At 46.5% G+C, this 11,279-nt stretch overlaps 1 long non-coding RNA gene across 1 annotated transcript; it reads left to right on the forward strand.

Moving 5' to 3' along the window:
* The first annotated feature begins 5,382 nt into the window (after positions 1–5,382).
* On the forward strand, positions 5,383–7,805 carry LOC125414244 (uncharacterized). Its single transcript, XR_007236205.3, has 2 exons — positions 5,383–6,472; positions 7,442–7,805. It is a non-coding gene; the product is annotated as an uncharacterized LOC125414244 (long non-coding RNA).
* The last annotated feature ends 3,474 nt before the right edge of the window (positions 7,806–11,279 follow it).

Below are 11,279 nucleotides of genomic sequence, written 5' to 3' on the forward strand. Positions count from 1 at the left end.
ACAGAAAGATGTAAAACGTCAACCTGGGTTGTCTCAGTAATCAGTTGATCACGTCTGTAAATAATTCCAATAGAAAGCTTTCCTAATACCTGTCTTATAACTCTGTTTCCCTGGGCGCTTCTGGAAGGACCTTAGCTTTCCCTCTGCCGGCTCGTGGCATAGGGAAGCCACCTCGCTTGAGTGGTACTTGCGTGTGCCAGACTGTCATCTCGACGGTGGCAATAAATGAGGACGCTGGCGTAAGACCCATGGATTCTCTACCTCCTTCTCAGTGTGTTTTATATCATGATCTAGCAGTGACAGCTTGTAAGATTTCTGGTCCCCTCCCCTGCGCAGCAGCCCGGTCAGTCTCAAAGGGAGCAGGACTACGTTTTTTGGGGAAGCTGATTGATGGCTGAGTCGCCATGCTGCAGGAAGAGGGGCAGGAGAGAGCGAGGCCTTCGCGTGGGCAGTAAAGAGAACTGAGTGGAAGGAGAAATCTCGCATGTCTGCATCTTGAGGCGGAAGAAAGAGGATGAAGAGAGAGAGAGAGGCGGCCAGGCCAGGGAACCCGTCCTCGTCGTGGCTTCGCTCCGATGTCTAGGCTCGTTACCAGGAAACGTGGATGTTTGTATGCTTCTATCACTTCCGTCTCTTCTCTAGTGTCCTCCTGAAGGGCTGGTTCTCTTGTAAAATCTTCAGTGGGATGAGGTAGCTAAAAGATTCGGGTGATGGATTTCTCATAAAAACCTCCTTCACACTAAAGGGCAAATAAAGACTAACAAGTGGGGTAAAAGACGGGAGGATACCGTGGGTCTCAAGTGGGACTCGGACCCCTGAGGTTGCTCAGAGGCTCTTCAGAATAGAATTGAGCCGGAAAAGGAGGACCACGGGATCGTCTTTCTCCTTAGAGCGAGCTCTGCTAAGTCGGTTTGAGTGACTTTTGGGCTACTCCTTGGAGGGTTTACCTCTGCCCCCGAGTGCTTGGATCAGTTGAAACTGAAGCTCCAGGCCGAGCGGCAGGAAGCTGTGGTGCCCCTGGGGGGGAGTATGTGCTCCCAGGGAGCCTCAGGCTGCTCTGGTTTCTTTAAACTTTCCCAAGCTTGAGTCTGGTTTTTTTCAGCCTTGACTGACTGTGAACTGCTGGCCTATTGCTCTATCTTGTCCCCGTCATGAATATTTTTTTTCCCAAAGCTTCCCTGACGCGGCAGGTAAGTTAATATTTCCTACCCATGATTAGGCTTTTTATTTTAAAGAGAAAATTGTCTAAAGCATACGCCTTCTATCTCAAATGGCTTAAGTCTAAAGGATTTCCTTTTCTTGGTTGTCCATCCAGGGCCCTGCATTCAGGATGCTTCTAAGGGACAGCGTTTTCTTTGTGGCTAATAGATTGTTGAGTATGGCAGACACTCAATCACCTTTACCCCAGTATTGCTGACTGAGCCACCGCGGTGCCCACGAACCAGCCGATGCTGTCCTGCTGACCTAAACCCCGGTTCTTGTTTCAACCTTTCATTCTGAGACGGAGTCTTACTAAGTTGAGCAGGCTGGTCTTGAATTTGCTCTTTAGTCTCGGCAGGCTTTTAAGCAGATATCCTCCTGCCTCAGCATCCCCCATTCTGGTGATTAGAGGCCTGCATCAGCAAGTTCGCCTGACACCCTGTCTGTCATGTTGAGAAAACATACAAGGAAGTTTCTCTGAGACTCAAGTTCAGGAAATCTTTTGCCTCTTCCTCTTAGTGCACGCTTTCAGAATGCAGGCAGTGATGTTCTTGGAACAGTGTGTTCCTTCTTAACTTTGGGACAGCCCAGTTGCTGTACCTTTAGACTCCTTGGGCATGGCTGGCATCTGAACTCTAGCTCTCATTTCTGCATTTTTGTCCCGACCGCATCTCTCTTTCCCCTTCCTCTTTGCTCCTGGAGGGGGGGCGCAGGGGCAGGCTGGGCAGTACTATGTATAGCAATTTGACTCCTCCTAATTTGGGGGAAAAGACTTCTTTCCAAAAGAAATTTAAAAGAATACTTTAGGGTGTGTCTTGTGACTTTTTCCGCTTTGAACCAACCTGAGACCCAAACCCAGATGTGACTGTAGAGCGGAAACCGTTGGTACTCAGCGCGGGCGTTCCTTTGTGTTTGTTTGTTTGTTGTTGTTGAATGTATTTGTGAAAGTCACCCCGAAATCCTCTTTTGGAACGAGGCCCACGGTGTGACTTGACGTGGACATCCAATTGCGTATTCCTCAGAGCGAACTGAGTGGAGGCACTGATGAAGACACGGCAGGCGCTGTGCTACCAGGAAGATGATGCCATTTCAAACCGAGTGGGCCAGGCTCTTCCGGTGATCAGCTCGCGCACTTTGGTCCCAAGCAAGAGAAGCTCAAGAAAGCCTGCCAATGGAACGATAAGCTTCCAACCCCAAACTGATGGAACCGGACTTTTCAAAACGTTAGCGGTTTTTCTCTGTTACGGGGGTGGGTTGGGTGACTCTAAGCACTGCGCCCCTATCTCGGTTACGGTTCGCTACTTGCAATTAAACTCTTAATTTGCTTCGGAGCAATAGAATATTTGCGGATCTATTCAGAGATCAAAAGCCTTGCTGGATAGCTTCTTTGGGGGATTAGGAAGCAGTAAGGCATGATCCTATTTTGCAAGGCTCAGATGTGTGTGTGTGTGCGCGCGCCCGTGCCACGCCACAGAGAACATCTGGAGGTCACAGGGCAGATTTGGGGGGCTGTTTCTCCCCTTCTACCATAATGGGTTCTGGAACTTGAACTCTTATCGGGCACTAGGACCCTTAACACACAGAGCCATCGCTCTGGCCTGCTCCTGGCTTTTGTACATGCTTCTGGGGGGCTGAGCTCTGGCCAAGTGCTGCAAAGGTGAGAAGTTTACCGGCTGAGCATCTCCCATTTTCAATATTTCAATTTTTCTCAAAGTGGGGTAGCATTACTTTATATACCGGGAGCAAAGAAAGACAATTTAAATAACAAAATCAAAGGGTAAGAAAATATATGAACATTCTGTTTTAATAGATTTCCCTGTTACTATCTGGCAAAAAATAGTAACAGGGGAATCTATTGAAACAGAATTATTGGTTTTGATTATGTAATTTCTGTTGTTGATCATGTAAGTTGTTCCAGGTATACACTGTTATGAGTATTTTTCCTACTTTTCCTAATTTCTGAAAGCATAAGCAATTGGCAAAGAGTCAACTAAAAGAGTCAAAACAGGGGCTGGAGAGATGGCCCAGTGGTTAAGAGCACTGACTGCTCTTCCAGGGGACCCAGGTTCAATTCCCAGCACCCACATGGCAGCTCACAACTATCCATAGCTCCAGTTCCCAGGATCTAACACCCTTTCACAGACATGAGTGCACACAAAACACCAATGCACATAAAATAAAGTTAAATAAAAACTTAAAAAAAGAGTCAAAATAAAATGCTTCAGATGCATTTTGCAAAGTTTCCCTATGACAAATATCCATAATTGCAATTAATATGTCTTGTTGGTTGTTTTAACTCTTTGCTGTTTTGGGGGAGGGTGCCACCCAGGTCCCAAATAAATTATACGCAAAGGCTTATTTTTTCTTATAAATGCCTGACCTTAGCATGGCTTGTTTCTTGCCAGCTTTTCTTAACTTTAAATTATCCCATCTACCTTTGGCCTCTGGGCTTATGTATGTCTTTTTTTTTTTTCTTCTTACTCCATGTCTGGCTGTTTGGCTATGTGGCTGTTCCCTGGACTCCTCCTCTCCTCCTTTTCTTGTTCCTTGATCTCTTTTCTTTTTCTCCTTCTAGTTATTCTCTCTGCCTGCCAGCCCCACCTATCCTTTCTCCTGCCTAGTTATTGGTTGTTCTGCTCTTTATTCAACCAATCAGGTATTTTTAAATTGATTTTAATTGAGCTCTACATTTTTCTCTGCTTCCCTCCCTGCCTCTTCCCTCCACTTCAGTCCTCTCCCAGGGTCCACATGCTCCCAATTTACTCAGGAGATCTTGTCTTTTTCTACTTTCCATGTAGATTAGATCTATGTAAGTCTCTCTTAGGGTCCTCATTGTTGTCTAGGTTCTCTGGGACTGTGGTTTGTGGGCTGGTTTTCTTTGCTTTATGTTTAAAAACAACTTATGAGTGAGTCCATGTGATAATTGTCTTTCTGAGTCTGGGTTACCTCACTTAAAATGATGTTTTCTAGCTCCATCCATTTGCCTGCAAATTTCAAGATGTCATTATTTTTCTGTTGTGTAGTACTCCATTGTGTAAATGTACCACATTTTCCTTATCCATTCTTTAGTCGAGGAGCATTTAGGTTGTTTCCAGGTTCTGGCTATGACAAACAATGCTGCTGTGAACATAGTTGAGCACATGTCCTTGTGGCACGATTGAGCATCCTTTGGATATATACACAAAAATGGTATTGCTGGGTCTTGAGGAAGGTTGTTTCCTAATAGTCTGAGAAATCGCCATACTAATTTCCAAAGGGGCTGTACCGGCTTGCACTCCCACCAGCAATGCAGGAGTGCTCCCTTTACCCCACATCCTCTCCAGCCTAAGTTGTCATCAGTTGAAACATCTGTGTAACGTACTGTAAGAAGAATCCACTGGTGGATGGGCCATTCACTTGACCCATTTGCCTGCAACGGTTGGAAGGATTCCGGCTTAGCATAAAAATCCACAGCCATGTTCAGCACCGTAGTTTGAAGATCTTGTAACGCTCTGTGCAGAATTTTGATCTCTTGTCTAATTCGGAAGCCACAAACGTCACATAGGATCCACACCAAACTTTGTCTCCGGTTCCACGTTCATGCCAACTAAATGTCCCCGGGTAGCCGTTCAGTTTTGTCTCAAACAATCCTTGACATTTCTCTAAGCGATCTGCTCCAAATCTGAGCCGCTTGCAGAGACAGTTTCCAGCAAGGAACGCTATTTTTAGACGTCGAAGGCAGAGCAGCCCATTCCCAGGAAGCGCTCTGGCTCACTTGGGTGCACATAGCTCCTCTTTTCCCAAGGGCGTTCCTCTTCGGCCTGAGCTGGGCCTAGAAATTCTAGATCCCGAGCCAGAGGCCACGGGGAGTTTAAGAGAAGGCAATTGTGGGCCTTGAGGAGAGCAGCCAGCTGGGAAACAGTTGCTTTATCCTGAGAGAGTCAGGGCAGTTGCTGCCATCCCTCCGTTGTTGGAAACTCTGAGGTATCTTGGCGCGCCTCTGGCCACCAAGTCATATTGCCACCCGCTGGAGGATGAAGTCGATCATGGGGGAGAAATCAGAGCTGGGGGAAAATAAATTCCTGTATTGAAGCTCTCGTGAGTCATCTGTAGCTAGCCGCGTGCTGGCTCATAACAAGTCCGCCCCCAAGTTTGTGTCGTTCTCCTGTCAAGTGTTCTGCCAGTCACCAAGTTCTAGGAACAGGCGGGGCTAGCCCCCTCGTTCTAGGAAACACATTTAGGTGATTAGCAAATGAGGCAGATTAGAAACCGCAAGTGAGAAGCAGAGAAAGGAACAGGAAGACGGAAAGCCAGAAACTGGAGTGCAAGGGGCACCGCTGGGGACAGCAGTCCCTTGGATCTGTAGCTCTTGTGGGTGACAGCGCGTAGTCCAAGGGCGCATGCGCGGTGAGAGCTGTCTGGTTCAGAAGCGGGATGAGGTTGAATAACGTTTAATAGTATAGCTTCGGAAATAAGGAGGACGAACGATTATGAGGATAGACTTTTCTGGAAAGACGCACAGAAAACAAACTTCCTTCCCAGAGAAGTTGAGTGAGTGCTGTGTTTATGTGCTACATTAAAATATAGCTTCACCCAGAGAAGAGAGGCCTGCTTGTTCCAGAAAGCAGCTCATTTCAGAGTCCCTATGATAAAGCCCGACAGGAAGCAAATCTGGTGAATGAGGACGTGGTGTTGTGCTTCTGCAAGGCATCCTGCTTTGGTTCAGTGGCTTGGCGTGGCAAGGCACCCTAAGCTGCTGCTTCCTCCAAAGCTGCCCGTAGGAAGAAAATAAGCGGTTTGACGGAGTAGAAGGGAGTTGAGCGCTGCTAATTAAAATGTAAATACTTCCCAGAGCCAACAGCTTGTAGAAAAGAAAAAAAAATGATTGGAAAGATGGCCCGCAGTAAAACTCCACCAGGCAAAATAGATTCTAAGTCTGCATAAGACCTGAGCCGATCTGTTGATGTAATCAACTCACTGAGAAGTTACTCATATCAAGTCATCCGAAGCCACGCGCAGGAAAACAGGTGGCTGCTGAGGGCCCTGATTAACACCGAGGACTGAGGACTGCCTGTTTACCAGGTGACGGGGGCCTCGGTGGCTCATAATGCACGAACAAGATGTGGGAGGGGCTTTCTGTAACGAGCTGGTCCCTCTGTGATCTCACAGGCCGCTCCCGAACCTAACAGGCTGGGCAGGCGTCTCTGCTGGCCCTGCATCTCAGCTGCCTTGCCCCGGTCCTTTGGAGGCTCAAGTCCCCCGTGCCCATCAGTGCGATAAAGTGCAACTTAAGGTACATACTGAAGGTGACAACATTGCTAATTGCTAGCCATATGTGTTCTATCCACAACAACATGTGAGTACATGGTATACTAACATGAGCGCCACAAGGGAAGCCTTTAGATGGTGAAATCATTTTTGTGAAGCCTGGTACTTTTAGATTAGCCATCTCCCGTGGCGTTTTCTCCTTCATACTAGAGACTTGGTGTCTGCCCTGTGTCACTAGTAAGTCAGCGCTAACATTATGTTGGTGTTGTCCTAGGCACTGTGATTTCATTGTTACACCGTGGATAAAATTATTATTATTATTATTATTATTATTATTATTATTATTGCCTGGTTTTGGGGGTAGGATTTTGCTGTGTAGCTCTGCCTCTCAGTTTGTAGCTCAGACTGACCTTGATCAGATTGACCTTGAACTTGTGCAACCTCTTCTTGCCTCCGCCAGGCAAACTCTGGAATTACAGGGGGCAGCCACTATCCCCAACTGTGAATACAGTTAGTCAGCCTGTTTTACAGACAGAGAACCTGAAGTTTCGAGATAATATTTGCTTGGGGACACAGGCTGAGGGAATCGCACGGGTTACCAGTTCAACGTAGACTCAAATTCTCGTTGATTTCCATGGTGAAAGTGGTGATCCTTTCCATGGTTCCTGACAACCGTCACGCTGAGGTCTTCTGTGACAGTCCTCCTGTCCGTCAAGGGCCTTGAGACACAGCTGCATTCTGATATGTTGTTTTGAGGAAGAAGAAGGTAAGGGTCACTAAGAAAGACGGTGGGATGCTCATGATGTGTGTCAGTCTTGTCTGGATTAGAAGACAGTATAATAGAGCCTATATAAGACAGTATATAGAAGCCTATAGTAGAGGCTTGTTAATAGCACCCTTCTTGAGCTGAGTTAGTCCAGAGCTTAAATATTCAATCTAGATCAACTTCACTTGTTCCTCTGCTCATTCTCCTGATGCTTGGTTTATATTTTAGCTTGATGGAGACAACCAATCCGAACTTTTTGGCAGCCTCTCGCCATTGACCATGGCAGTTCTGTTCAGTGACATTATGACATCTGGACCAGATGATGTCTCCAGCCTGTTGTGCGTGGTGGGTGTCACCTCCTTGTGTTCATACAGACTTTCTGTGTAAGCCCCACTTTCCTGCTGGATTTCCCGGTTGGCTTCACAAGGTGTGGAATCTACACGGGACCTACCTGCATGACCTTCAGGAGGCCCAGGCCCACACACTCACACTCATGCTTCACGGTTCTGTTTTCTACTATTGGAGACACCCCCCTGTGTAACATGTATGTTCATACACAATGCACATGTTATTATATGTAATTACATGCTTATGTTCTCATAATCCATGATCGCTGTGGAAACTATTAAATAGCAAGAAATCTGAAAATTCACGGAAAAGTTGGACGCCAGCTTAGTTTGCTTCTACCGTCAAAACCCTATCTGGCCAGGGCTCTGCTCTCAAAGAGTACTAAGCCACTACAGACAGCTCCCAGCTTAGGTCACGTGTGCACCATTTCCATCTGTGATGGTGGGAGAGCAGTGTTCATTCAGCAGAAATAAGGCTTTGAATTTTGATTATTTTCCTTCTTGAGACAAGGTCTCATGTACCCAAGATGGCCTCGAACTCACTTAGCTAATAGTGACCTCGAGCTCCTGAGCCTCCTGCCTCTGCCTCCTTAGTGCTGGGATTGCAGGCTTGTGCCACCAGCTTGGTCTAAATCGTGCTGGGTATGGAACCCAGGGCATTGGGGATGCTATGCCAGCCCTTCGACAATCAAGCGAAGCCCTCAAGCTTTCAGATTTGAATTTGGAGCTCGACAATCTGTCAGTCAATACGGTTTGCTGATGCTCAGCGTCAGCCACGGAGCCGCAAAGGCTCGCACCGGCTCCGAAGCTGTGGATTGGCTAAATTTGATGCCTTAATGCATTTTTGACTTCTGCCAATTTCAGTTCACGACAAAACCATTGTGATACAACCTATCAGAAGCTGGGAAGCATCTGCTCTGTCTCGCATCTTTCAGCCACCCGCTGACTTCCCTTTGAACCGACTGCATAGACATTATGGGTTGCGAGCATTTATTTTTATTTTGTGGTTTGTGGGTGGATTTTGTACCTGCCTTGGTGTGTATGCCATCTATGGATTTCCCCCCACTTGCTTTGGTTCTTCTGTTTCTATGAAAAAATTCAGAAAGATTCAAAAGCTAGGTTTCAGCTTCCTTATCTTCCCAGTCTTCTGATTTGAGCAACAAGTTAAAAAGTGATCCCAGAACAAGACAAACATCATCTTTAACTGGCCTGAGAAATACTATTGTCTAGAAGGCAATCGCTGAGAACCTTGGCTGTACCTTAGAAACACCCTGCTTCTGCAACCCAGCCGATTTCTGGGTCTCCATGGCCAAGAGCTTGTGAGTTAATTGTTCTTGGGCCTTGCGCTCCCGGACGGTTGTAATGTGTAGCCAAGCTTGATAATTGCTAATGTGAAGACGCAAACATTTGGTGAAGCCTTTCTACCATCTGTCCATTCTGCACACAGATATGGCCCTCCCCCTGTCACGATTTCCCCCGTGCGGCTCAGGTGAGGCTGACTCACTCCTGGCAGCAGGGGTTGTCAAGGCATCGGAAACACAACAGAGCAGGTGCTCCAGTTCTCCCTAAGGACAAAGACAGAGCCAGCTGAACCAGTGAAAAAAGTCCCCATGAGATTTGGAAGAACTGTCATAAAAGAGACCATTTTCCCCCACAACCTTCCAGAGCTTCATAAGTTTACCAGACATGGTAAATCGATGTTAGGAAGAGATTTAGAGATGGGAACGTTGCTGAGAAACAGAACTAGTAGAAGGTACCCTGGCGACACTGTTGATGACTATCTTTGTTAAAGCAGAGTTTTTCTGCCTAGCGCGGGCTGGCCTTGAACTCACGGCAGTTCCCTTGCCTCAGCCTCCCAAGGACTAGGCTTATAGGGAGGCGTGGACCACCATAGCTAGCTTGGTGATGAACTTTTTAGGAATTTAAAATCCAGGACTTCGTTTCATCTAACTACAGAACAACTAAGAAGCTCACACTTTGGGGCGGCTTCTCAAAACAGGTCTCTACTTTTGGCGAGGGTATGTGGTTGATGGCCATCCACTGGTACGGCTGGAATCTCTGAATCAGTCTGTGCTCAACAGCAGAGAACAAGACAGGAGAGCCACCTGGAAGGTGGGCAGTGGGGACGCTGCCCTGGACAAGCTACACGTTGCCATATGCCAGTCACCTTCCCAGATGCCCTAGGCAAGTGGCTTCCTTCTAGCTGTGACTCACGGTTGGGTGAGCCGAGCTACTGTCTCTGAGCCCCCACTTACCTTGTCAGCAACAACAGCACCTACAGACCCAGGTTATTGCCCTTGTTCTGTGGGGAAAGGAATGGGACATGGACTCTGAGCGCTCTCTTCATGATCGGTCTCCACAGGAGAAGCCTGGACATAATAGGCAATAATCGATCTTCATCTGCCCTAGGCCCAGATGTGTTCCTAGAGTTCCCAGTGAGGACCAAATACACTTTCTTTTTCTGTTATTGTTTATACTTTTGTTATTTATACCCTCAAATCTCGAGTAACACATTTTTTTTCCTTGTGTTTAATCAAATTACTGGCAAGAAACATGTTGCGGAGTGAGTACTGGAAATTACCTTTTATTTACTTATTTTTCCTGGCTGTTTGGACTTTGAGTGTGTGTTAGACTTGGCAGGCTGGATCCAGAGCTGACTGACTTCTGGGAATCCTCCTACCGTGGCCTTATCCACAGGGCCATGTCTGTCCCATCAGCCTTCCCTGTGATTCACTGACATTGATTCTCGTGTACACTGCCACTCCTTGGGGCTCCTCCACAGCCAACACCTTTTGCAAACAGCCCCTTGTTTAACCTTCCTTAGGCTGTCTTATTCTTAAACCCTGAATGCAACCTCCCTTCCCATTATCCCAACTGGTAGCAGATTAATCATTCTTCTGGGGACATCCAGGGACATAGTAGATTCTTTTTTTATTATTATTTATTTTTTTCTTTCTCTGCTCTTCTAAAGAATCTTTTTTTTAAAGATTTATTTATTTTGTATATAGTGTTCTGCCTGCATGTCTGCCTGCACACCAGAAGAGGACACCGGATCTCATTATAGAAGGTTGTGAGCCACCAGGTGGTTGCTGAGAATTGAACTCAGGACCCCTGGAAGAGCAGCCAGTGCTCTTAACCTCTGAGCCATCTCTCCAGCCCCAACCCTAATTTGTAGATTCTTACAGACAGTAAAATGCTCTCCGAAGGACTGAAATGCTCTCTTCTAGTTATAGCTACTGCACGCAAGTCAAAACATTTCGACATACTGCCTGAGAGTCCCACCCCTAAACGGGAACAATATTTATACACTGAAGAGAAATTAAATTCAAAACAAACACGAAACTCGTTTCCCGAGTCACTCGTCAAGTATAATATAACGTGAACATCTAGAGGTGAAGAGCTATTTGCTCACTGCAGAGTTCTTTAACCGGTGAAAAGATGTTAAAATTATCCCTTAGTCAATGTAAGCTACAGATAAGATTTCAAAGTAGCAAGAACAAAAAGTTTAAGAATAAAATTTGGGGACAGGTAGAGCATGTGTTTTGAAAGCGTCTTGCTTCCTTTCTATGCTTTATTCTCTGACAATGGTGAGAAAGGCGAGCCTGTTTTTTCTCATTGTCAACCCCCTCATTCCAATCAGCAGTAAAGCAGGGCAGGGTTACCTTGCTTGAAGCTGCTCTTTGTGGACCTGTTAATTGGTCCTGATGCGGTGGTGCGTT

This window comes from Myodes glareolus, chromosome 27 (assembly GCF_982192425.1).
Source record: "Myodes glareolus chromosome 27, mMyoGla1.1, whole genome shotgun sequence".
NCBI lineage: Eukaryota > Metazoa > Chordata > Mammalia > Rodentia > Cricetidae > Myodes > Myodes glareolus.